At 44.7% G+C, this 26,025-nt stretch overlaps 1 long non-coding RNA gene across 1 annotated transcript; it reads right to left on the bottom strand.

Annotated features, from left to right (window-relative positions):
- Nucleotides 1-530: 530 nt before the first annotated feature.
- Nucleotides 531-26,025, bottom strand: LOC126991494 (uncharacterized). The gene is made up of 3 exons (XR_007745586.1): nt 24,382-26,025; nt 1,644-1,823; nt 531-881 (listed from the first exon to the last, which is right to left on the bottom strand). It is a non-coding gene; the product is annotated as an uncharacterized LOC126991494 (long non-coding RNA).

Raw genomic sequence — 26,025 nt, 5'->3', positions numbered from 1 at the left:
ATCCTAGTTCTAGGTCGTTGATATATATGATGAAAAGTATGGGTCCCAGCACTGACCCCTGTGGCACTCCACTTGTGACCGGGAGCCACTCGGAGGCCTGTCCGTTGAGTACAATTCGTTGTTTTCTTCCAGTGAGCCAGTCCTTGATCCACGCTGTCAGATTGCCGCCTAATCCCGCCGACTTGAGTTTCTTGAGGAGTCTTTCGTGTGGCACTTTGTCAAAGGCTTTCTGAAAGTCTAGATATATAACATCGCTGGGGATATGATTATCCCAGTTTTCATAGATACCTTGGAAGAAGTCCAATAAATTGGTTAAGCATGAGCGCTTGTTCCTGAAACTGTGCTGAGCATCGGAAATGATGTTGAGTAGGAGGAGGAGGAGGTGGAGGGGGTTAGATCAATGCACGTGGGCGTCGGAACTGAGTGGTTTGTCATGGTGCCTTCGAGAGGAGGAGGAGGAGGAGGAGGAGGAGGAAGAAAAGGAAGAGGTAGTGTAGGATTCCAACGATGAGGAGAAGGGTGGAGTGTATCAGATGAAGGATGGGGGAGACGAGAATGAAGTGTAGGATACAAAGAGAGAAGAGGAGGAAGTGTAGAAGCAAAGGATATCCGCAAACCACCTTCCTCCCTCGCGGCGACTTTCAACAATGCCTTGGCTTCCTTACTAGTCTGAGAGACGTCCTGAAGGCCACCCGTACCACTGACGGCGCTGGAGAACCCTAGACAGGCAGCCAGGAGAACCCAGAGGCACCACGTTCTCGTCCTGTTGCGCCCCAGCAGACGGTGAAGCCCCAGCAGGAGCAGCGGAAGGCCTGGCGTTCCTTGGGTGGACGTCTGGGCCCGGCTCGGCTGGGGGTCGTTTTGGAGCTCGGCTGGAGCCTCTTCTGGGGGAAAGGAACGGGGATCAAGGGCACGCAGCGGTGGGGAAAGGAGGGAATGTTTTAAAGACCACAAGGAGATTCCATAACAACATAAGGAGTCTGCAAGTGGTCGGTAAGGAGTCTGACTGATGAGGAAAGGAAGAATTAGTGTTTTAAAGACCAAAAAGGACATAAAAACAAGAAAGTAAGGAGTCTGCAAGTGGCCAGTAGTACACACGAATAGTGAGAGAAAGAGAACAAATAGTGATCATGAGAGAGAACGAATATTGAAAAGTAAATGAAAAACTAATAGTGAGCGAAATAAATAGAACAACGAAGAATGACATGGAATACATAACGTTTGGGAAGGAAGGATTTTATCCAGGACGGCACAGTGTGAACAGGGCTTTAAGCCCCGTTCACACTGTGCCGACTCTGGGCCACGACTACCCACGACTCTAGGGTACACGAGGTCTGAGGTGTTGATGTGAAAGGGTCGGGCATGTTTTGAAAGAGGTTTTGAGACTGTTCCCGAATGCTGCGCCGACGTCGTGACGAGAGTCTGGAGTCGTGAGGGTTAGCAACTTAGCACGACATGCTGGCAACTAGTTGGCTGAGTGTCCCAGACAGTCGGCAAGACACCAAGACCCCAATAAAACCTCCCCCCTTCTTAGAGCGTGGGAACCAACTTGTCTAATGGAAAAGTCGCTGGGTTGTCGTGGCCCAGAGTCGGAACAGTTTGAACCCTCTCCCTCTCTTCCCTCCACGCCCACGCCCACCCACCGTCGAGCACGTGGACGGACACCGAGGCGGGCGTGGCGTGCACAGGCGCGCACGTATAGTTCCCGGCGTCCCTCCAGGTGGCGTGGGTGACCAGGAGCCAGCTGGTGCCCGAGTTCTTGTCCGTCACGAGCTGCACGCCGCCCCGACTCCCGGCGTTGATCTCCACCAGCTCCTCCTTGGCTGCGGGGAGGAGAGAGGAGATGGAGTTGTGGGTGATAATAATTGTCTTCTTGTTTGTAGGGCGAGGGAGAAGAGACAGGCGTGATTGCCAGGGAGGACGCTGAGAGGGTACTAAGAGGAGCAGTAAATGGGATTGGTCTCCAGTCTCCACTGTCTTGTTTGTAGGGCGAGGGAGGAGGGAAAGGCGTGATGGCTATATATATATATATATATATATATATATATATATATATATATATATATATATATATATATATATATATATATATATATATATATATATATATATATACAAAAAATAGTGATAGGAAGGGACTGGTGAGGCTCCGATCCGTTGACGAGAAGGAAGAGGACGAACAGAAGGAGGAGGAGAACTTTAAGAAAGATGAGGAATAAAAGGAACGAGTTGAAATGGATGGGTTTTGATGCTTTAAAAAAGGAGATCAAACGAGGAGTTAATGGGGGTAATAACAGTGGGTGGAGAGAGGCTGAGACAATGAGAAAAGCCGAAAACAATAATTTAGAATTGAAATTAGAAGCACTGATTAATGTGAAGCAGGATGATAAGGGAATAAAGGGCGGATAAAAAATGTAGAAAATGTACATCAATATTTTTTTTTTACGTTCTATATAGGAAAGAAATGTATAACTCATTGTTTTAGAAGCAGGAGAAAAAGAAGACGAAGAAAAGGAGAAAGAGGATGAGGAATACACAGTTGACCTCTCTCTCTCTCTCTCTCTCTCTCTCTCTCTCTCTCTCTCTCTCTCTCTCTCTCTCTCTCTCTCTCTCTCTCTCTCTCTCTCTCTCTCTCTCTCTCTCTCTCTCTCCTTAAACAAAAGCACATAGATGAAATCCTATTAGTATGGCATGGGGTGTCACGAGCTAAAGGAGCCTTCGTCCATAAGGGCACCTATTCTAAAGCTTGCCCAATAGTTTGTTCTTTTATATTAATGTGGGTGTGGCCCCCCTTGAAGTCCGTATTGTTCGTAGACACTGTCACTTAAAGGGGCGTGCGCGACACCACAGATGGGCAGCTGTCTTTACGCGCTGGGTGCTCAGGCCTGATAGGTCCACCTCGGCCTTGAAGGCGTTCCGCAGTATTGCTGTGACACAAGTGAAAGCCCGCTGACACCTCAGCGTACGGGTCCTCGGGACTTCGAGGACGCTACCGCTCTCGTAGCTCGCTCTGACCTCCTCCACGGGACTCCGAGGGCAGCGAGGTGTGGTGTGTGCTTCACCTGGGCCTTGTGCAGCACTGTGAGGGCGCCGACCTCCTGCGGTGCTCCAGACTATCCATCTGGTGGCGGGGAACGTCCTGTCTCGGGTGGTGACGGTGGTGCTGGTGTTGTTGTTGCTGTTGCCATTGCCGGTGTCCCCTTTGTCGTCCCTGCTGCTGCTGCTGCTGCTGGTCACTGGCACCGTATATGAGGCGTTCGGCACGCCTCTGCACCCGGTACAACAGGGAGAGGTGGCACTGGGCGCTCCTCATCCATGTGAGGGGGCTGTACAGCCTGTACTCCATGATGGGCCTCACCTGGGCCTTGTAAGGCCTTAGGAGTCCATCAGTGTCGAGAAGGTGGCGGACTCGACGCAGGAGTGTCACTCTCAGGGACGCCTTGCGCGCCACGTTCTCGAGGTGGCGGTCAAAGCTGAGTTTGGAGTCGACCTCCACCCCCAGGATGTTGATGGAGTCCCCAATGGCCAGGGTGTCGTCTCCAAACCTCAGCTGCCCCTCGAGAGCTCTGGCGTCTCTCTCTCTCTCTCTCTCTCTCTCTCTCTCTCTCTCTCTCTCTCTCTCTCTCTCTCTCTCTCTCTCTCTCTCTCTCTCTTATCTGCCGAACTAGGAGAATTGAAGAAACATTAGGATCAGCAGAACAGGATTCAACGCTATATGAAGAAGGATCAGGAGGAGAAGAAGGAGGAAGGGTTAGACAGGAAGACGAAGAGGAAGAGTGGAATGAATAACAGTTTCGATCCTGGCTATTGACTTCCACTACCTCCTCTTTGTTCGTCGTTTAAGGGATTGGAGGAATATGTTGAGAGATTTGAGAAAATTGCAAAAGTTATGATGCAGTGAGGAGGAAAAGGAGGAGGAGGAGGAAGACTAGGAAAAAGGATCGTAAGGGATTGATCTTTTTTTCTGTCTTCCTTATCTGGTAGTCAATGAGATTACGAAGGAAGTAAAGGAATTTGGAACGCGGAAAAGAGATGTGGAGATAACGAAGAGGAAACTGATGGAGTAACCGGGAAAAAAGGAAGAGGAAGACGAAAAAAGTAACTGAAAAATAATTGTGATAAAAGTATAGAAAGTAAAGGAGCCAGGTACAAGGAACAAGGATGCGAAGATAACGAAGAGGGAGAAGATTAAGTAGGTAGCCAAAAAGGAAGAGGACAAAGAAGAAAAAAAAAAGAAAGGTGCAAGCAAAAAAATGATAACACTAAGATTAAATTAGCTGAAGGTAAAATAAATGAACTAAAACATGAGAGTAATGAACAGGAAAATAAAAGGGTTAAAAAAGAAATATAAGATGATCGAAAGAAAAACGTAGCTGAAGGTAAAAGCAATGAAAAAAACGGAAGGATAATGAAAAGCAGGAAAATATAAATTGTCAGAGTAGAGAAAATAGAGATGGAAAGAATAAAGTAGCCAATAAGGACAGTTTAAAAATGGACCTGGAGGAAGAGGCGAAAATTATGCAAGTAGAGTGAAGAGAATGGTAATGAGAATGTGAGGGAAATACTTCAACATTTACAAAGGTGAACGCTGTTGCCATGATACGAGAAGTGCGGCGATTATTAGTAGTGAACGCAACGTGCCCGGCTGCCCGCGGCTGCGCGGCGGCGTCAGTGTCTTTAGAGCAAGGGAACGGTGAAGGTGTGCACGGCAACACCCGCATGGAGTGGATAATTTGCCCACTTTAGCTTTTCCTCGCCAAGCGGCTGTCCAAGGTGAGGACGATGGTGTGGCCGCCTTGACACACGTGAGGCTGTGCACTGTGGTCAGGTGTGTGGTGAAGGAGGAGTGTCAACGTTGAGTGTTCACCGTGAGGCACAGCAGGGGGCGGCCCTTCCCTGACTCCCTCACCGCTGCACCCTGGCGCCGCTGCCCTTTCGTCCCCCCCGGTCACCCCCCAGTGTGTTACAACACCACCACTCTGTGTGCTGTGTGACAGGTACGTAAATGTACGTTGTTCTATACGCCACAAATACGTTTCAACCTTTTTTTTTTCCAGGAGTAGGCTATTGCTATTTAGTTTGTTTACCGAGGTAGCCTACTGTTGTATTCACTGCTGTGTTTTGTATCGTCCAGCATCCAGTGTACAAATGGCCAGTGATGTACAGTATAAAAACAGCAATGGAGTATGCATCTCATGTGTGGGGGGGCTCCACTCACACAGCTCTTCTGGACAGAGTGGAGGCTAAGGCTCTTCGTCTCATCAGCTCTCCTCCTCATACTGATAGTCTTCTACCTCTTAAATTCCGCCGCAATGTTGCCTCTCTTTCTATCTTCTATCGATATTTCCACGCTGACTGCTCTTCTGAACTTGCTAACTGCATGCCTCCCCCCCTCCGCTGCACTCGACTTTCTACTCATGCTCATCCCTATACTGTCCAAACCCCTTATGCAAGAGTTAACCAGCATCTTCACTCTTTCATCCCTCACGCTGGTAAACTCTGGAACAATCTTCCTTCATCTGTATTTCCTCCTGCCTACGACTTGAACTCTTTCAAGAGGAGGGTATCAGGACACCTCTCCTCCTGTATTTGATCTTCCTTTCGGCCACCTCTTTTGCTTTACTTTAGGAGCAGCGAGTAGCGGGCTTTTTTTTTATTATTGTTTTCTTTTTTTGTTGCCCTTGAGCTGCCTCCTTTGTTGTAAAAAAATAAATAAATAAATAAATGGCTATAACAGTAGGTTATTTCGCTCTATACACAAACTATTCATAGCCTACTGAAAAATTCTCTCTCTCTCTCTCTCTCTCTCTCTCTCTCTCTCTCTCTCTCTCTCTCTCTCTCTCTCTCTCTCTCTCTCACACACACACACACACACTTCGTCTCCCACGTTGAAGAATTGCCCAGCTGATGATACAAAACATGTTTCTCTCGCAGCTGTTTTTGCCTCGACGCCAGGCCATAGCTGAAGGACGTGACCAACTGGGTATAGTTGCCTCTCAAACCAACACTTAAAATTAAAACATATTATTACTTCTCCCGTTAATATATATATATATATATATATATATATATATATATATATATATATATATATATATATATATATATATATATATATATATATATATATCTAGATAGATATATATATATCTATATACTGCTACCGTCAAGTGTCGTCTTAACCCCGGCCTCCCCCCACCCCTTTCCCCTTCAGCAGTCATCTTAAGTTCTGAACCGCCACGGTACCCCTGATCGTTACGTATTCATTATCACTGTGAGTCGTGTACAATTAAAGAAACATCAAAACAGACGTTATATTGGCCCTTCCTCTCCTACCACTGCAGACGGGGGAGTAAGGCTAAATGCAACAAAATAAAGAGTATCTCGGCTTGAATTTTCCTCCTTACACCTCTTTCTCTTTCCACACCCGCCAACACTAAGGCAACCCAAGTCCCTCTTGAACACACTATTGAAAGTCACATCGCGCAGCAAAAGAGAATGAGGATGAATATATTAAACAATACATCACAATACATAAACAAGTACCAAGGTTCAAATTTTCTCGTAACACTATTTTTTCTTTAATGTTCACCTCAGGCAACTCTAAACCAGCACCAAAGCATCCTCTTGTCGGTATTCTCAGACGCTTCCTCAACGATTCCTGAAGGCCACAAAGGAGGTTAATTGGGTTCTCATCAGTTTACTTTTTTCAAGTTTATGGTGCAGAAGGCTTGTCAGTTTATCACGAAGGTCATAAAGCTACGCAGTACCCTTCAGGGAAGTGACCCACTACTCGTCCAAAATCTTGTCAAATATATGTGCTATTTTTTTTATTATAGGGCGCCAAAATGTGTAAAAGCATAACATTATTTAGAAGGTAAACTTTGATCAATATTCGAGGGAGCAACACAGGATCGCATAACATAATAACAACTACAACACACACACACACGCGCGCGCGTACTCAACCCGCCCACCCACCCAGCTACCCACACTTCCTCCTTCCTTACACCCTCACAAGTCGTTACATAAGAGAAAAGAAGACCCATAACGAGTTGTCAACAGTCAGGAGGGCTCCTTATGCCTCGGCGCCGCCCCTGTGAACCACGCGCCCGCAGAGGCCGTTCCGGGGCTCGGGTTGGCCCTCCACCTGTGCCCTCGAAGCCCATCCCCACTATGTACCGCCGACACTCTTTCCGCGACGCCCCGATAATGGAAATAAAGGGTTCACAGCCGACTTGGTGCTGGTTTGGGGGCGACTGGTGCGAAAGGAAGGTGTTGGGCGGGAGATTAGAACATTTCTGTATTATTTTGATATATTTGGGTATTAGGGTATTTCGACGACTGAGCGTGGTAATAAAGGAATTAAAGTGTTCACGGCCGACTTGTTGCTGGTTTTGGGGTCCTCGGTGTGAAAAGAGGGTGCCGGGAGGGAGATTCGAACCTGTTTGTTGTATTTTGTGGTATTTCGGTTATTTTTTTTGACATCGGAGCTTAATAATGGAGGGAAGAAAGTGTTCAAGGGTGAGTCGGAGTTGGTTGAGAGAGGTTAAAGGTGAAGAGAGGGTGTTGTTTGCTGCACGATCCTTGTTATTTTGCTTTTTCAGGTATTTTTATAACGGAGTGTAGTAATAAAACGAGTAAAGTGTCGAGGGCGGCCTGGTGTGAAAAGAGGGTGTTGGGAAGGATATTTCAACATGTGTGTTGTATAGTCTTTATTTGCTGATTTTTATTTTATTTTATTCTTACACAACGAAGCATAATGATAAAGAGAATAAAGTGTTCACGGGGAGGGAACGGGAGATGCTGAAAAGGGGAATTCGAACAGTTTCTTTTACTGTACTCATTGTCTTGTGTTTAGCTGACTTTCCCTTAGGAACCCAATGATAAGAGAAAGCCAGGAGGAGTTGGGAGGCAGTTTGTTGTAAATGGAGGCTGCCGAAAGGAGAAGCTAAGACTTCAAAGGAGGCGCCAGGAGGGGAATCCACACCAAGGCACTGTTATCGTATTCGTGGTTTTATTGTATCAAGTGGCGATGTGTGTTTAGCGAAGTTAGAAATGTCGTGTTCAGGGGTGGACTGTACCGAGTTAGAAGTGCTTGGAAGTGTCAAAAGAGGAGATTCGAACCAGGGTAGCGATTAATTGCGTTGTTTTATGTAATTCTGTAGATTATCGTATTAACATTGTAGTAGTGGGAGAAACAGTGTTCGGTTAGAGGCGCTTGTGGGAAAAAAGAAATGCTACAAAGGGAATTCAAACCGAGGTATTCATATTGTATCCATCGTTTTTCCGCATTCACTATAGCTTTTATGAACGTAGTGATGGAAGCAATAACGAGATACATCTGTTATTTAGTGTTGACCTGTGACATGGGTCATATTATTATCAGTGATATTGTTCTTGAGTCACCATTAGTGTTGTAGCATTGTGGCCCTAGTACGTCCATGGAGGGAAGGGAGGGCGGGGTGAGGGGGTAGGGGTGTTAGCAGTGTAGCCTCTTGGTGGAAGAAGGGAACAGTGATGAGAGAGACTGCCGGACGGGAAGATTTACTGCTACAGACAACTGAAGGGCCATAACTGTGTCCACAGAGAAATAGGCTCCTCCTCCTCCTCCTCCTCCTCCTCCTTCCCTTTCTCCTCCTCCGTCTGCTGCATCATTCTCTCCTCGTCCTCGTCCAGATCGTCTCCCGCCTCCTGTTCATCTCTATCTCCAACTCTTTTAGTCACTTTATCTTCCTCTTTCATCCTTTCTCCTCATTTTCCTTCTCGCCCTCTTATTCTTCGTCTTGATTTCCTCTTCATCTCCTTCATCTTCATTTTTCGTTTCCTCTTCCTCCTTCTCTTCCTCCTCTTCCTCTTCCTCATCCCCATCCTTCATTTCCATCAGCTGTATCACCGTCTTCCTCTCGTTGTGGGTTTTCTCTTTTTCCTCCTCCACCTCCTCCTCCTGAACCATTAATTAAGCAATATAACAATGCCTGCCACATGGATCAGCAGGATTAAGAACTGATTACATTAATCTGCTCCTCATGGTGTGTGTGTGTGTGTGTGTGTGTGTGTGTGTGTGTGTGTGTGTGTGTGTGTGTGTGTGTGTGTGTGTGTGTGGACGGGGTAGGTTATTATATTGTTTTACTGTTTTTGATACATGTAATCTTCATTAGTTAACTTTTTATATTTATAGTTTCAAAGCTTAATGAATGATTTTTTTATCTTCTATTTTTGTTCTTTTTTCATCTTTTCGTTTTGCCATTTTGTAATTATTGAGATTTTTAGTGTAATTATTTCTCATGCAATTTTAGTGTAATTCTTTATGTATGTTTTTTTTGTTATTGCGTTTGCAGTGATTGTTTCGTTTACTTCTGTTAAATCCGTGTTGATATTTTTTAAGGAAATAACACACACAAAGAGAGAGAGAGAGAGAGAGAGAGAGAGAGAGAGAGAGAGAAAGGATATTAAAAAAAAAAGGTTGGAGAAAGGAAGAAAAGAGGCTGAGGGAATGGAAGAGGATCTAAGGGAGGAGGAAAAGAGGAGGGGAGATAGAGGAGCAGGATTTGGGAGGAAGGAAAGAGGAAGGGGAGGGGTAGATGAAAGTTAGAGAGAGAGAGAGAGAGAGAGAGAGAGAGAGAGAGAGAGAGAGAGAGAGAGAGAGAGAGAGAGAGAGAGAGAGAAGGAAAAAAAAATAACATCGACAAGGGGGATGGGGAAGGGAAGAGGGCAGAGGGGAGGTTGAGGAGGGTCGGTACAACTATTAGCTTCATAATTTAAAGGTTTGGCAGGACGTGATAACCTTCTATAGGCTTCTACCGCAAAATAGTTAGGCCCATACTTCCTCGTACAAAAGTTATGGGGCGGGTTCATGGGTGCCCCGAGGGCTGCGACACCACTCGTGTCATCATCATCTTCACCGGCAATATTTTCCGATGACAACAGCGGTATCGACCGCTAAAACACAACACGGACTCCAACACATGATTGTCCCCACTGTTCATTTACCACCCTATACACAATTGTAATTGCCCATTAACGCACCCGCTTATCTCTCTAAGCCAAAACACAATCACCGCGGCCTAAAACACGATCAGCCGCGGAACAAAATGTTATGAAAACAAAGCTGCGTCACCGCGTGAATTAAGCATGTCGGTTAGGTAGATTATTGTATGAGCTCGGTGTGAGTTTGATGTATGACTCACACGCCTGACGTATTACCCTCGCGATGTCTGCCTATATAAGAAGCATTTTCTCCAGGCTTGACCTCAGATTAACCAGCACTCTGTTCGTGGCTGGACACTCAGTTGTCCTTCCCTAGACAACATGGGTAGAACATTCATCGTTGCTACTGTGAGTATGGAGTGAAGAATTACCATAGAGGAAAGCGTATCTAACATATCTATTGTGTTCTATTATCATAGTTTTACTTAGGATTATATTTCTATGATACTTTATTGTGTGAGTTTTTACTCAATATTATACCAGTGTTAACGTCAGTAACCAATAGTGAAAGAAAACCTGAAGACTCATTGAGTCTAGTAAGCCAGTCGCTGGTTTAAACAATATTTTTACCCTCTGTAATATTAAGTAGTATTAAGGTAGAATAAAATACATAAAGAAAGGCGACACCGTTTCATCACCCCATTTACGAACTCCTTTAAATACTCCTAAAGTACCAGAATTTTAAGTCAAGTGTCACTAGTACAAACAGTGTGTCGTCTCCCCTGTGTGACCCGGATTACGGGTTACAACATTGGTGTCAGGTGTGGGGTGGTGAAACTGGTGGTGAAACATGTGGTGAAACATGTGGTGAAACATGTGGTGAAACTTGTGGTGAAACTTGTGGTGAAACTTGTGGTGAAACTTGCGATTTATATTGGTTTATATTGGTATTGTACTGGTGTATGTCCACATCCGAAAGCGAGGGAGAAGACAGTTATTCTTGGAATTACGGGAATAAGACTTTAGAGTTAAAAATGCCAGACGAAGGCAAGAACCCTCCCCCCAAAAAAGAAGATGGAAAATCGATCACCCTTGCCCATGATGATCTTGTCACGCTACTTAGCCGTCATACCTTGAATGATTTTAGTAGAGTGCAGGGACTCTTATATTTTTGTGGTGGAGAAGACAAAAGTAGCAAAGCACCAAACCTCCCATGCCATAAGCTAGCAAAGAAATGGATAGAGGATATTGAAAGCCGGACACAGGCAAATTGGGACACTACCGGAAAGATTGAGTTAGCCAAACAATATGCCCTGGGAGCAGCGCGCGATCATCTCCTCGGTTGTATCACTAGATGTGGACAGGATTGGGAAAAGTAAAGGAAGACTTCCTACGTGTGTTTCCACAGTAAGGACCTTTCGGTCCTCCAGAAAGAATTGGGAGAGGCAAAACGGCGGACAGGAGAAAACATCCGCACCTTCCTCATCCGCCTGGAGACATTGAGAGACGAGTTGATCGCTCTCAAGCCTGACAATGCCAGTTTCTAACTGAGATAACCGCTTTACGGCTCAGAGAGGCTTTCCCTCCGGCCCTCTTACTCATCCTAACGGAGGAAGAAAAGGGGACCCACAGAAGGTATTAAAGAAAGGGTATGAGTATATTAAAGCTTATCCAGAGTCGAAGCTATCCGATGCCGATATCGCCAAAGAAATAAAAGTGCTGAACGTCTGTTCCACCCAGGCATCCGGACCCAAACATGTCTCACAAGCCCGTCCTCCACGCCCTCCAGGCCAGTCACGTTACCCGATACCCCAAAGGGGAGGACGGCACGCCGCGCCACCTACACGCCCATATGGGAACGCGCCCACGCCACCTACATGTTATGCTTGTGGGTATGTAGGACACATGGCTCGCGATTGCACATATGGAAGGCAGTATAGGGGTGCCTACCACCCACCAACGGGCTCGGTACCCTCAGTACCAGCCCACTGAAACAGGCGTCAGCCTGTCTCGCCTTGCGCTGCCTGGCGCCCGAGTACACGGCCTGTCCCTCACCCCGTTGCACCTGGTTTAACCCTGACCACGAGAAGAACAACAAAAAAACGACCCCAGAGTAGCTGCGGCAGTCCACGGCCCTACCAACGCCCTCACGTTGAGATTGTGCGTAGGCGCTAATGCACAAAAGGAGATGGTTTACGCAATGCTAGACACAGGAGCAGGAGCGTCCCTAATAGAAGAAGATTTATTTAGGAAGGTAGGCGGGAAGATGATAGTTACAGAACCTCTCTCCATACAAGGGGTAGATCGGACTCAATCCCTAATAAAGGAATAGCCGAAGTAGTAGTAGACTTTGGGCACGGAGAAATTATAGAAAAGTTTGTAGTAATATCACAAGGTATAGTGTTACCAACAGCAGTTTTGTTGGGCCTAGAATTTATGTGGAGACAAATGTGGTAGCTGCACCGCTGGACACACCTGGGCAGTTTAGGTAATGGTGGGCGCCTACCCAGTGGAAGTACATTCCTGGCTGCGGACGATATGAGCCCGTACCCAGAAGATCATAAACCTACTTTAGACGAGATGGAGGAAGTACCAGTGAAAGCATACGCTATTAACGTGGCGTCCTTGCTCCCAGGCACGGCAGGGTATGTCACTCTGGAGGCAGAGATTGGCAGAGCCCAGCAAGCCTTATTTCTCCCAAGGTCCAATGATATCCCTTCTTCATTTTATTTCCCGGTTAGTTACCTTAACTCCTAACGTCAAACAAACCAAAGGTAAATTCATCATTCCCTATGCTAACCCAACTGAAGAAACTATTGAGATGCCAACAGGTGAAGTGATGGGACACATTTATTCTTGTCACTCAGAATACTATCAATCATCGACTAATGAATGTGTAGCGGCTGTCACAAAAACAGCTACAAAGCCGCCTGTCACCCAGTCAAGTAAGCAGATGGTACTGATAAGCTGATAGACGAGCTATTTTTACCCTCACAACGGGAAAATTGCTGTCTGAAGTTCTTAACCCGCATGTATCCTGATGTGTTTGCTCTATAAAACGAGCCACTCACTATTACCCCTATTATGTTCACACTTTAAGGCTAAAAATGACAAGCCTATATAAAAAAAGCCATACCCAATACCAGTAAAATATCATAAAGAAATAGAGATTCAGCTCAAGGACCTTGAGGCCCAGGGTATTATACGCCCTAGTGCGTCACAGCGCACCTCTAGTCCCTGTTGCTAAAAGGGTGGTGGAGTCAGACTTTGTCTCGACTTCCGCGCTCTGAACGATGAATTGATTGATGACAAACATCCACTCCCTAACATTCACCTCCTTTTGCAACAGTTTGGGGAAAGTAAAGTATTCACCTCCCTTGATTTGCGCCAGGGCTACCACCAAGTCCCATTGGCAGAGGAATCTAAACACTTGACAGCCTTCACGACACCTTATGGCCTCTATGAATTCACTACAGTCCCCTTTGGATTAAAAACAGCACCTGCAGCCTATCAACGGATCATGAATCAAGTTCTCATAGGTCTGACAGGAAGAATTGTACATGTATACCTTGATGATTTGATAGTACAAGGGAAAGACATGGACCATCACCCAAAGAACCTCCATGCCGTCTTGGACAGACTGCAGAAGGCTCACCTGTCCTTAAGACTAGATAAGTGTTCCTTTTTCAAAGAGCAAGTAGATTATCTGTCACATTGTTAGTGCTTCTGGCTTGAAGCCACAGCCCTCAAAGGTACAGGCGGTGCAACAACTCACTCCTCCGAAAACAGTCAAAGAACTTCAAGGTGTCCAGGGATTGGTTAACTTGTATCGGAAATTCATTAAAGACTTTGCCACGAGAGCATCCCCACTTAATAATTTACACAAAGGTCTTAAAGTAACCAAGAATGAGAAGACACATCTGGAGTGGAATGAAGAGGAATTGCATGCATTTAGCACACTAAAGAACAGTCAAACGAATGACATTGTTGTAGCCTTTCCGATTTCCGGAAGTTCTTCAATCTCACCACAGATGCGTCAGATAAGGCAATAGGTGGTGTGTTGCAACAAAAGGATGAAAATGGTAATTTACGTCCCATAGCATATTTTAGTAGAACCCTGAATGGAGCAGAACGTAACTACTCAGCGGTAGAGAGAGAAGCTTTAGCAGTCATCTATGGCCTCAGTACTAACCGACCCCTTATCTTGGGTTATAGGATACACATCCTGTCGGACCATAGACCACTGACTTGGCTGTTAAAAAGCACAGTACCTAGCAGCAGGATTGCACGCTGGCAGACACTTCTAGGAGAATTTGACTTTAGTATTGATTATCTCCCAGGCTCCAGCAACATGGTAGCAGATTTTTTGTCAAGGATTAGGAATCAAGAGAGTGACGTGATAGAAGGCGAATTGATGCTCGAATTATGTCTGTCACCCTTACGGGTGGACAGGACATGTCTGTCGCCTCTCCGGAGGGACATGACAAACAGGATAAGTTTCTCCATTGAGTCTTGCTGGACTCATGGAGCACCAGGATCGCGATCCTGAACTGAGAGAATTGAAGCATGCTTTTGAACAACCACCGGTGGTAACGTACATGAGAGAGATGAGAGAAAGGTTGCAGAGAGGAGCAATGTAACGTTAATGCAGCTAAGAGGCACTTCAAAAACTGCCTCTTAGTGAAGTGTGTGTAGAGAACGGCATTCTCTACCGCGATGTTTGCGATGAATACAACAAGCAGAAAAGACTGGTTATCGTTCCACCGTTACATTCCTAACGCGTTAGCTTGGGCGCATTCCATGCTACCTGCAGGGCATGGAGGCACTAAGGTTACGTTGGCACGCTGTCGCAAGTTTGCGTACTGGCCGGGAATGAAGGCGGACGTGGAGCAATATGTCAGATCTTGTCCTGTCTGTTGTCGGTTTAAGAAGAGTGGATCCCCGCCCGCTCCACTTATGAGGTATCCAGAGGTTGGCCAACCGTTTGACAGAGTCCATATGGATATTGTCGGACCTTTGTCTGTTTCAGACGAAGGCTATAGGTATGTACTGACAGTGATAGACGTCCTGTCACGCTTCTTGGTAGCAACCCCGTCGTACGAAGGCAGCCAAGGAAGTGGCAGCTGCGTTCTACAAGAACGTAGTCTGTGTACACAGCATCCCGCCGATTCTAGTCACGGATCAAGGAAAGGAGTTCGTCAACACTCTTACGAGAGTTGACTCAGTTGTTACAGATTGATCATCTAAGGACAACTCCTTATCACCCGTCTGCAAACGGTGTGATAGAAAGGCCTAATGGCACCTTAATAAATATCTTGAGAACTTTGTGCGAGGACAATCGCGGTATCTGGGACCAAATGCTTCCGGTTGCAACACACGCCTACAACACTGCCTACCATCGTGTTCTGAAAGATTCACCATTTTTCTTGCTTTTCTCTCGGGACCCAAATGTTCCTTTTGAAGTGCTTGAGAATAAACTCCAACCTTGTTATGATGTTGACAGCTATAAAGCATTTACTTTAGTGTCGCGCAGCGGACCTATAAACTATGTCAGACCAATATAGATATAGGATGGCAGGAGTCAGAAAGAATGTTTAGGAAATCCAAACCCAAACAGGTGGTAGTAGGAGATCGGGTCTACTTAAGGCATGTATGTACAAAGGGCGAACCAAAGAAGCTCCAGCCCTTGTTCAATGGACCTTTAGGGTGCTAGAAAAAATAAGCCCTGTAGTCTTACGACTGCGTCATGTTAGAGGTGGTAAGATCAAGACAGTTCACACAAATAATGTTCAGGTCGTTCACGAGGACTCTCTTGGCTTCCATGACTTTCCTAATGTCAGGCGTGCATACCCTCTCCCTGATCACGTAGTAGAAGTGGACCCACTCCCATGACTTATTCCCTGAGGAGCTGCTGCCATTGTCCTTTCCAGCTCCTTCCGAGCTCTCCTCACCGGCTCCTGTCTCCTCAGATGCTTCAGAGGTCCCCTCATTGGTTCCCCAGCTCCTTCAGAACCCTGTGTCAGTCGCTCATTACGCTCCAATACGGTACCCCCTTCTCTCCCCAATGTGATGGACCGCCCTCTTGAGTATCGCCAACGACCAACGAACTGATGCCCCCTATAATTACAGATCCTGGGAGTTGCCCTTGTCTTCTTCCCTTGATCCCTCCTGGAGCAACCCATTCGTCCCGGCCTCGTCTTCTCCCCAGTCTTTAAGATGCTGTTGACAGGACGGTACTATGTTGTCCCCGTCGTCATCAAGACGGACGACATCCAACGTCCTCTCATCAACGTGGCAAATCTAACAGCGGAAGTTTCATGGTCGATTGAACATATGAATCAATCGTTCCCCACTGTTGGTCTGCTCAGGCGCACTCTAGACTCTTTTCACATTGAGTTTGAGAAGTTATTCAAAGATCTTAACAGCTTTCTGTCGGCTATGAGTGGTAGAGATGGAAGCCCGTTTCGGACTCGCCAGAAGCGAGGAGCCGTGGATTTCCTTGGCTCGGTAGCAAACCTCCTTTTCGGTACGGCCACTCAGGCCCAAATAGATGTGATACACGGAAGCTCTCCCAGCTCTACACTCTGTCCACAGAAGAGAGACGTCAACTTAACCTCCATCAGGAAGTCCTCAACGCCAAAGTTCGTGACCTCCGTAATATTAATTCTGCAATCTCCAGTATAGATTCCTCCTCGGCTTTTGACTCAGATATTATCCGTCAGTTCTCACTAAAACCTTGCAAATTGAAGGGAAATGCGTATTTTGGAGCCGATCCTTCTCCTTCAGTTGGCACTTACTGCCCTAACTCCTGCTACTCGGACTCTCAAGCCTGGCCTTCAGCAGCTGTCACAAACGCAGGTTTCCTCCTCCTTCCAAATGATGTACTATTTCGTGTGCTCAGCAATGCGTCACCCATTACCCAGGCTTACTTTTCCTGCAGCACATGAATATTTAGCATTGTATAGAGATGTCTCTAGGGTTATTTCTAAAGGTACGCTTTCCTCAGGAACCCTTCACTTCTACTTACAAATCCCCATGAAAGGGGATCCTCTGACGTGTTCGATGTGTTTAAATGGACGCGTTGCCTTTTCATCTTGATGGCACGCCATATTTTCTGCACACCGACACGCTTTCCACTTACCTTGCGGTTTCTGAAGACCGCACTCACTATATGCTCTGGACTCCTTGGACCGCTGTACTAAACACCACCTGCTCTATGTATGTCCCCTGTCGCCCCTGTCTACTCGACTTCTGTCCAGCGCTGCGAGATCGCTCTTCTCGATCGCCCAGACGCCCTCTCGCTGTGTTCTAAGTCTCTCCTCAGAGTCTTCCCCGGTCTTCATCCTGTCTCCTGCGGGCTGGGTCTTCGCTACCGATACCCCAGGTGGTCACCATGGTCTGCCCGGACAGCCCGGTCTCCAAATACAGGCAGACCATCAACGGACGGGTCTCCGCCTCGGTATGGGCTGTAGTGCCCACCCGACGCCTTCAGCCTCCCTGCCTCTGCTACTATGGACGGTGACGCCCTGCTGACGGTTCATCGCGCCCCTTCCACATCGGACGTGACGTGGTCTCATCGCTCCTGGCCAAGACTCCTTGGACCCTTCCCTCCCTGCCGCCGTCGCCCGGGTCGTCTCTGGCCCCCTGCTGGACCTCCCTCCAGCACTTCACGCGCTCCAGGAATCCGTCTCCGGTCCCCGCCTTCGACCCCTTCCTCCCTTGGTGGGGTGGCTGCTCCTCCTCGGCGTCGTCTTCGTCGCCGGTGGGTGGCCTTCTGTCTCTTCAGGTCCCGTCTCGCAGGCCTCCTCCCCACGATCCCGCCATCCCCGTCTTGGCCCTCCATGGTCGTCCGCCGGGCGGATCGCTTCGTGCCACGAGGACGTGGCGTGGTTTTAACGGGGGTATGTGGTGCCCCGAGGGCTGCGACACCACTCGTGTCATCATCATCTTCACCGGCAATATTTTCCGATGACAACAGCGGTATCGACCGCTAAACACAACACGGACTCCAACACATGATTGTCCCCACTGTTCATTTACCACCCTATACACAATTGTAATTGCCCATTAACGCACCCGCTTATCTCTAAGCCAAAACACAATCACCGCGGCCTAAAACACGATCAGCCGCGGAACAAAATGTTATGAAAACAAAGCTGCGTCACCGCGTGAATTAAGCATGTCGGTTAGGTAGATTATTGTATGAGCTCGGTGTGAGTTTGATGTATGACTCACACGCCTGACGTATTACCCTCGCGATGTCTGCCTATATAAGAAGCATTTTCTCCAGGCTTGACCTCAGATTAACCAGCACTCTGTTCGTGGCTGGACACTCAGTTGTCCTTCCCTAGACAACATGGGTAGAACATTCATCGTTGCTACTGTGAGTATGGAGTGAAGAATTACCATAGAGGAAAGCGTATCTAACATATCTATTGTGTTCTATTATCATAGTTTTACTTAGGATTATATTTCTATGATACTTTATTGTGTGAGTTTTTACTCAATATTATACCAGTGTTAACGTCAGTAACCAATAGTGAAAGAAAACCTGAAGACTCATTGAGTCTAGTAAGCCAGTCGCTGGTTTAAACAATATTTTTACCCTCTGTAATATTAAGTAGTATTAAGGTAGAATAAAATACATAAAAGAAAGGCGACACCGTTTCATCACCCCATTTACGAACTCCTTTAAATACTCCTAAAGTACCAGAATTTTAAGTCAAGTGTCACTAATACAAACAGTGTGTCGTCTCCCCTGTGTGACCCGGATTACGGGTTACAACAGTCGGTACAACTATTAGCTTCATAATTTAAAGGTTTGGCAGGACGTGATAACCTTCTATAGGCTTCTACCGCAAAATAGTTAGGCCCATACTTCCTCGTACAAAAGTTATGGGGCGGGTTCATGGGTTTAGTGTGTCGGGGAGCAGTCACTTATTGAAGAAGAAAATAAATGTGTGCGGCTGAATTGCTAAAAAAAAATAAAAAATAGGAAGCGAGGAAGAGAAAAAGAGAAGGAAGGGGAAATAAACTGTAGAGGAAAGGAAATGGAGAATATGGCAAACTGATGGTGTAGTACAGAACGTGTGGTTGAGCTGCACACACACACACACACACAAAAAAAAAAGAGGAAACTAAGAACAAGGAAACAGCGGGAAAACGATGAACATTAAAAACAAAAACGAGAAAAAATATGTAGCTCAACGAAAACTGTGATAAAAGTTCATTGGAAGAAATAAAAGAGGAAAAGGAAAAATGAGAAACAACAGGGAAATATATGAGAATTGTAAAAGATGGAAAATATTTTGCTGTTCGAAAGTAAGTGTGATTTACTGCATTAAGGAAATGGATAATATGAGAGTGGATTAAAAAAGTAGAAATTAAAGAAAATGGGAAGAAAAATGAAAACATTTTGTGAATGAACTGCATTAATAGAAAAACAAGACAGAAGAAAAGAGAAATATGAAAATTAAACAGTTCTTTTAGGTAAGGTTAGAACGGAAGTAGGAAGAAAAGATGGGGCGAAGGGAAGGCGAGAAGGAGGGGAGGAGAAGAGAAAAGAAGGAAAGGGGGACAGGGAGAATTTTAGAAGCAGCTAAAGGATGAAAAGAAAAAAAAACGAAAAGCGCGGAGGAAAGGAATAATGGAAGAGAGAGAGAGAGAGAGAGAGAGAGAGAGAGAGAGAGAGAGAGAGAGAGAGAGAGAGACTTTAGTTGCTTATAAGATAAAAAGGAAAGAAAAATAAATTAAAAGAAGGAAAACACTGAGAAGGGGGAGGGGAGAGAAGGGGTGAGAGGAGGGTGAGAAACTATTTATAATTAATTTGATCCCTTACGAAATGTGTCCAGGAAAGTTTGGGTTAATAAGGAAGGAGTTTACTGGTGTTTTATTTAATTATTCTCTCTCTCTCTCTCTCTCCTCCATCTTCTCAGCCTGTGGAGAGAAGGCGTGGATGAGGAGAGGAAAAAAAGGAGAATGGTATTAGGAATTGTTTTATGGAAGGAGGAAGAGAAGATTCGGAGGAGATGGAGAGAAACGTGGAGGAGAGAAAAATGCGAGAGAGATAAGAGATAAAAAAATGCTTGCCTGTGGAGACTCAGATTTCGATGAAGTGAAGAACGAGGGAATAAAAGGAAAAGAAAAAAGAAGGGAAGAATTTTAGAGAAGTGAGAAAGAAAATAGAAAATAAGAAAAAAATGCAATAAATGAGAAAAAAAAATGAGACGAATAGAAAGAAAAAAAAAAAAACCATAAATGGAAGAATATTAGAAAAGAGAGAAGGAAAATAAATAGGATAAAAAAATATGTAAAAATAGACGTAAATTAAGAAAGGAGAGAGAGAGAGAGAGAGAGAGAGAGAGAGAGAGAGAGAGAGAGAGAGAGAGAGAGAGAGAGAGAGAAATCACAGTTGCACTTAATGTTAAAATATAAAAGTGAATAATTTATATTGTAATAGATCTCCAGAATTTTTTCCCTCTTAGCTGTAACTTTTTCTCTATTTTTTATTCGTTTTCCTCACACCCGAGACCATATCTTTACTGTTCCTTTTTATATTTATTTAACTGGCTTTCCTTCCTCCCCTGACCCACTCTGTCTTCCCTCACCTCCTCCCACACCTCTTGCTTCCTTACCTCTCTCCCCCACCTCCTCATCTCCCTTCAAACAGATACTTACCTCCATCTTCCTCCTCCCTTTCCCCATCGCATCCCATTCTTCTTCCCTCCTCTTTCAAACCCTTTCCTTTCCTCCTATTATTTTCCTTTCCATATCTTACCACTATTACCTTCTTTTTCAACTCCTTCTGCTCCTCCTTATCCCTTCAATCATATATACTTAACTTCATATTTCTCCTCCCTTCCCCATTGCTTCCTGTTCTTTATCTTCCCTCCTTCAAACCCCTTCCACATCCTACCCTTACCACCTTCCCCCTTTCCTCGTCCTCCCCTTCCTCCTTCATTTCTCTTCATCTCTTCCTTCGTACCTGTTTTCTCCCTTACCTATCCTTTTTTTTCCCTCAACCCTGCTGTGAAAAGCGGGGTCGAAATATTCACGAGAAGGAAACACAGAGAACAGGGAGGGGAAATCAAGTGTATGGGGTGTGCAACAAGGGGAAACAGTGGTGGTGGTGGTGGTGGTGATGGGTGTTGCTATTTTGGTGGTGATGGAGGAAGAGGTGGTAGTTACTGGTTATATGTGTTATTATTGTTGTTGCTGCTGTTGGTGTTGGTGGTGGTAGTTAAGGTGGTGGTGGTGGTAGTTATGGTGTGTGGTGATGGTGGTAAATGAAGGAAAAAAAATACGGAGAGTCTCAAGGTCTGATATATAGGGCAAAGGAGGCGGCTCGGCGGAGGCAGGTAAAGGAACCGCATAAAGGAAATGATATGCATGAGGCGAGAGTGAATTAGTGGCGATGGTAAGAGGCCGCGAGGAGAGGAGGAGCAGGTAGGACAGAACGTAGATAGGGAAATACTGATTTAAAACAGACTAGAACATTGAAAAAAGATGACTGTGGAATATGGAAAAAGCTGACTTGAATATTTAAAAAAAAACAGATTGAAATATGGAAAAAAAACAGACTGTGGAATATGGAAAAGAAGATTGTGCAATATGGAAAAAATAAGATTGTGGAATATGGAGAAAAACAGTCTGGAATATGGATTAAAAAATAACTGTTCAGTGTGGAGAAAATAATTGAAATATGGAAAATGACTGTGAAACATTGAAAAAGAAAACTCTTACTGCTGAATCTGGTAAAAATGACTGTGGAATATGGAAAATAACAGAAAGTGGACAATGAAGAAAAGCAGACTGAAATATGAGATAAAACCTGACTGTGGAATGTAAAAAGATATATACTGTGGAATATTAAAAAATGGATGTAGAATATTAAAAAAACAACTGAAATGTGGAGAAAGCAAAAATATGAAAAAAACCTGTGCATTGAAAAAAAACAGACTGAAGTACGAAAAAGAGTGGGAGAGAGATTTTCCGGTGGTGACAAATGAATGTCCAAAAAGTATGAAAAATAATATTAATAGATATAAAGTGAAACCAAAGAAAAATGATTTATAAAAGGGGGAAGTTAAGAAAATTATGAAGAATGAAAAAAAGGCAGAAGATAATACGTATAAAGAACAGACATACAAACACACACACAGAGACAGACAGTCCAAAGCGATAACTGAAGCTACACGCGTGGAAACACAGACAAGAGAGAGAGAGAGAGAGAGAGAGAGAGAGAGAGAGAGAGAGAGAGAGAGAGAGAGAGAGAGAGAGAGAGAGAGAGAGAGAATCCGCAAAATCAAAAGCTTCGCTCGACAAAGAAACTAACAAATAAAAAAGAACAAGAGCAAAGCATTCAATCTTGTCACGCGAACAACAACAACAACAACAATAATAACAGTAACAAGAAAGCGAAAACAAAGTCATCAGCCTTATAGAGTGAACAACAACAACAACAACAACAACAACAACAACAACAACAACAACAAGAAAGTGTCAAATAGTGAACACAGTCTAAAACAAAATATGCAACTCTCTTTTTTCCTTCCTTCCTTCCTTCCTTCTTCTCCATCTTCGTACACTTCCACACACTCCCTCCGCTAACCCGTACATCCTTCTTCTTTTTTTCCTTTTTATTTGTTTCTCTATTAAATTTTATCTACCATTTGTATTTCTGTTATGTTCTGTTTTTTCTCGCTTTCGGTACTTGTCGCCTTTCTTTCATTTTCTACGCATTTCCCTGTGTCGCTGTTGTTTGTGTTACTCTTCTCTTTCTGTATTGCATTATTTTTACCTTTTATCTTTCGATGTTCGTCTATTTTCTTGATTTTCTTGCTCCTTTCCACTGATTTTCCTGTGTAGCTGTCATTTTGTTGTTCTCTTTTCTTCGATGCTACATCACTAACATACTTACACTTCCGTGACGTGTCTACGCGTTATTTTTTACGCTTTTCCTCTGCATCAATCCTTTTCTTGCATCCAACAGCCCCTTGCTACATCCTCCATTTCCTCAGCATCCTTCACTACATTCCCTCCTTTCTCCTTTCCCCATTTTTTTCCCTCTCCCTTTCTCTTTCTCCCCTTCCCAGAGTCCCCTTCTCCCTCTCATCTTCCCCTCTCTCCTTCCCCCTCCTCTTTCCTCCTCTTCTTCCCCTATCTCTTTTTTCTCTCCTTCCTCTCCCATTCCCTCCTCCCTTTCTCTTCCCTTTCTTCCCTCCCTTCTCTCTCTCCCATTCCCTTTTCCTCTTCTCTCTTCTTCCTCTCCGCTTCCTCTTTCCTTCCTCCTCTCTCATTCCCCCTCTCCCCTTCCCTCTTCCCTATTCCCTCTCCCCTTTCCTCCCTCGCCTATGCGTACCCTATCGTAACAGACGTTCAGCTTTTAAGAAGAAACCCAAATGGTGAATAACGAAATTCAAAATAGCCTATCTCTTAAAAAATGCGTATACAATAGATACATATCAACTCAGAGTGAGGCTGACAAACTAGAGTTGGACAGAATTCGCCGCGAAACCAAGAAATTAATAAAAGGAAGCAAGAAAAATCTTGAAGAATATATAGCGGAAACAAGTAAATCTAATCCTAAAGAATTGTTTAGTGATGTAAATAATAAAAAAGTCACTCACTTGTGGTATCGGACCGCTTGCTAATGATAATGGAAACCACACGAACGATGAAAATTAAATGGCTACAATCCTAAATAACTTTTTCGCATCCGTATTTACCGATGAAGATTGTTTATCATTCAACCGCCGGAGGTTAGAAGGACCGAAAAGATGTTAAGTGGCGTGCTCATCGTAGAAAGTGACATTTTACGCACAATTGAAAAGATTAAAGTAAGCAAAGCTCCTGGTCCAGACAAAATTACTCCTAGGGTCTTAAGAGAAATCAAACATCAAATTTGTAAATCGCTCTCCATCATCTTCAATAAATCTATAACAGCTGGAAAAGTTCCGTCAGATTGGAAACTTGCAAATGTCACACCAATTTTCAAAAAGGGGGACTAGTCTCATTCAGGAAACTATCGACCAATTAGCCTGACATCGATTGTTTGTAAGTTAATGGAGACTATCATTCGCGACAATATGGTGAAATTCTTCGAAGAAAATAATATAATAAATAATTCGCAACATGGCTTCCGTAGTAAACGTTCGTGTTTGACTAACTTACTTGATTTTTTTCACTATATTTTTGAGGTGTTCGATGGAAGCAGGTCAGTAGATATCATATATCTGGATTTTCAAAAGGCATTTGATAAGGTCCCCCACCAACGATTGCTCAGCAAACTACTGGCGCACGGTATCTCGGGTAACATTCACAATTGGCTTGCGGACTGGCTCTCTGAGCGGAAACAGAGAGTAGTTCTAAACGGTACAGTCCCTCACCTTTCCCTTTTCCCCTACTCACTTTCCTGTCTTTCCCTTCTTCCCCCCCCCCGTGTGTACTCACGTAGGTAGCGGGGCAGCACGTGGTACCAGGTGACGGGCGCTCCCCTGATGGCGCCCTTCACGCACGTGATGTTGATGTCGCTGCCCGCCTTCATGAAGATCTCCCTGGGGCCGGTGATGCGCGCGCTGGGGACTGGGGAGAGGGGAAGAGGGGTTAGACATGAGTGGCTTGTTCATTGCACTAGCGATAAGGGAGGGAGGGAGGGGGGTATGGTGAAGAGGAGGAGGAGGAGAAGGAGGAGGAGGAAGTGGAGGAGTAGGAGTAGGAGGAGGAGGAACACACACAAAGTAACACAAAGGAAGAACAAACAACAGCAGACCTGCTGGTCCTTACGAGGTTGTTTGTGACAAGCTACACTAACTATCTAATCAAAGGTGGAAGATGAAGGACAGCAAAGGCGAAGGCTCCTCCCCACCCCCCCATCCCTCCAGCCAAAGCTGGCAGGAAAGGAAAAAGAACCATGCAGCATGGAAAAACTGCATGGAATTTATGTAGGAAAGAGGAAAGAACTACCATTACTGCTACCACTAACCGGGCGATAAAAGCGGACAAGGACACCAGTATTCGAAAGAACTTAACGTTATTACGACAATGAGTAATATCTTAGTTGCTGGTTAGATTCAAAACACTTGTCTAATCTATTCTTGCAGGCCGTAACTGTTGTACTATCAACGACATCACAGGGTAGAGAGTTCCAAACATTAACGACTCGATGTAAGAAGTGTTTGGCTTCGTGCGACGAGAATCTTTTACTTAACGTTAATATGACAATGAGTAATATCTTAATTGCTGGTTGGATTCAAAACACTTGTCTAATCTATTCTTGAAGGCCGTAACTGTTGTACTATCAACGACATCACAGGGTAGAGAGTTCCAAACATTAATAACTCGATTGAAGAAGAAGTGTTTAGCTTCGTGCGACGATAATTTTTTACCACTTATCTTCAAATTGTGATTTCTTCTTGTTCTATTTGATCGATCAATTGTAAAGTAATCTTCCGCATTAATATCACTGAATCCTTTAAACATTTTAAACACTTCTATTAGATCGCCTCGCATTCTTCGTTTTGATAGGCTCAATAAATTTACTTCTTTAAGCCTTTGTTCATATGACAAATTTCTCAACCTAGGAATCATCTTTGTTACTCTTCGTTGGACCCGTTCCAACTTTTCTATGTCTTTTCTGTAGTAGGGAGACCAAAACTGTACACAGTACTCTAGACGGGGTCGAACCAACGAATTATACAGTTTCAATATTACTTTTTCCGATTTATCATTAAAGACTCGTCCGATGAAGATAACCAATTTGTTTGCAGTTTTAACTACCTCTGAACAATGCTGACCGGGCTTTAAATCGCTTGATATAGTGATTCCAAGATCCCTTTCTTTACTTACTGCAGAAAGTTGTTGGCCATTCATTACTTACCGAACGCGATTGTTATTTTTTCCGATGTGCAACACTTTACATTTCTCAACGTTAAATTTCATTTGCCATTGATTGGCCCAACGTGCAAGTCGATCTATATCTGATTGTAAAGCTTCTTCGTCGAGTATCGCAGTTACTTTACTAGCAATTTTTGTGTCATCAGCAAATTTTGATACTTTGCAAGTGAGCCCATCATCGATATCATTAACATAAATTAA

Source organism: Eriocheir sinensis, unplaced genomic scaffold, assembly GCF_024679095.1.
Source record: "Eriocheir sinensis breed Jianghai 21 unplaced genomic scaffold, ASM2467909v1 Scaffold29, whole genome shotgun sequence".
In the NCBI taxonomy this organism is placed as follows: domain Eukaryota; kingdom Metazoa; phylum Arthropoda; class Malacostraca; order Decapoda; family Varunidae; genus Eriocheir; species Eriocheir sinensis.
Note: the sequence above shows the minus strand (reverse complement) of the source record. Positions and strands in the feature narration are given on the sequence as shown.